Raw genomic sequence first — 2,205 nt, 5'->3', positions numbered from 1 at the left:
GGGGGCAAGAGAGGACAAGTGAGCAAGAGCATTGCCATACACAGGCTGTATCGCTAATTCACTGATTTGCTTTTATCCCATTTGCTCTTCTCTCCCCACCCCCACACCTCCACAGCTAAGCTCAGTGGCTCTGCTAGGAGAACTGTAATTCAAGGAGATGGCAATCCTTCTCCAACATGGCTTTGGGGTAAATATGTAATCAGGTCATGATGGAATGATGGCGCATGCGGTACATGGGGCGGGGTCCAGACTGTGACAATGAGTGGGAAGAATGTAGTTCCCTAACTTGGGAGGTCTGGTTTAGAGCCCAGCAGTGGAAGGAATGTGTTGCTCCTTTCCGGCAGGTGCGGCTCTGGCTTCCTTGGGTCTGAGACTCCATTCCACAGCCGCCCTCTACAGGCCCTGCACCCTGCCTAAGTCAACAGAAGGTTTATTTATTGAGCTTGTGTCAACACAAACTAACCTCTGTCCCAGAGAAAGAAAAAAAAAAAAAAAAAGAGTCCTCCAACAGCATTAGTTGGCTTCTTTAAGTTCTGGCCATTTGAGAGGGGTTTCCCAGCTCCAACAGCCGAGACAGGGCACATTCCCACTAGAAATGATCTCACTTTACTTCATTCTCATGTCTTTTTGATTAAGAAGCCAGGTGGAGCGGTGCTACAGGAAAAAGAGGTTCAGCAAAATTGTTTGAGGCTTCCTTTGGTTCAGCAACTAGTGAGCTGTGAAACAAGCCAAGCTGTTTGCTTTCCCAGTATGGAAAACAAAGAGCTTGAGTGATATGGTTTTGACCATCCCCACCAGCTCCAAAACATCTGAGATTCTCTGGGACACAAAGCAAAAATTTTGAACTAAGATTGCTATAGTGAAATTGCAACAGATTAAAATAAATGAATTAAATATATGACGTAAGGAGACAGAGAAATAACACAAATCTAAATATGGGACGGAATGATTTGGAAGATCTCTAAAACCAAAAGTAATTCATTAAGACACTTAGAACTGATGGATCTAAGAATCGGTACTTAAAAACAAACAAACAAACAAATAAACAAACCAAACTTCTGTCGAAGGTAAATCTTAAACTTGGGAGAAAGTATGAATACACTTCTTTAGGAATAAAAAGAGAAATGTATGCAGAAGAACAATGTAGACAGTCTATATTTTAGCATATGTGCTGCCAAAGTGAGCACTGTAGACAGTCTATATTAACAAATTTTAAAATATGTAAAAAATAGACAATCTCAGTGGGAAGACGTTACCAAAGTGACCCAAGAAAAATCTTGGCATCCGAGGGTGCCAATAATCGTGGAAGAAATTACAGCAATGATAAAACATAAAACCCAATTTTCCTAAAGCTGCTAATACCAAATTATTTTATAAGCAGATGTTAAGGAGCATATACTTCTATATTACTCAAGTCATTCCGGATAACAGAGAAATATGGAAATATATCTAATTTATTTAATAAAATTCACATATCCTTAATACAAAGAGCAGAAAAATATAGTGCCCAAAACAAACAAACAAACAAGCAAAGAAAAAATCAACAGTCTGATATGACTTATTAGGAAATCAAGTGAGTGTAAAGAAGATTATAACCAAATAGACTTTATTTCAGTAACGCAAAGATATTTCAAGCTCAGAAAATTTGTTAATAATTATTTGAATCCATTACCTCAAGTGGAAAACACATGCTCATTTCAATCACTTAATAAAATTTACTTTGTGATCACAGAAATTGTAGTTTGGTTAGATTAGAAGATTAATATGATCAAATTATAATCTAAAATTACCCAGCACCTTACAGAAAATGGTGAAACACATATACATTCTCCATAAAATCAGAAATTGATAGTATCTAATAATTTTACCTATGAATTCTGACTAATGTAATAAAATAAGAAAAGATAGAACTAGTTGCATTTCTTTGCAGATGATATGAAATTATATCTCCAAAACCCATTCCTGAAAAAGAATTAATAATTTCAGTCAGAAAGCTCATTACGATAATAATATAGAAAAAACCGGGCGCCTGGGTGGCTCAGTGGGTTAGGCCGCTGCCTTCGGCTCAGGTCATGATCTCAGGGTCCTGGGATCGAGTCCCGCATCGGGCTCTCTGCTTGGCGGGGAGCCTGCTTCCCTCTCTCTCTCTCTCTCTCTCTCTGCCTGCCTCTCTGCCTGCTTGTGATCTCTCTCTGTCAAGTAAAT

The sequence above is a fragment of the Lutra lutra genome, chromosome 3 (assembly GCF_902655055.1).
Source record: "Lutra lutra chromosome 3, mLutLut1.2, whole genome shotgun sequence".
NCBI lineage: Eukaryota > Metazoa > Chordata > Mammalia > Carnivora > Mustelidae > Lutra > Lutra lutra.
The sequence above is the reverse complement of the archived record's forward strand: the minus strand, read 5'-3'. Positions refer to the sequence as shown.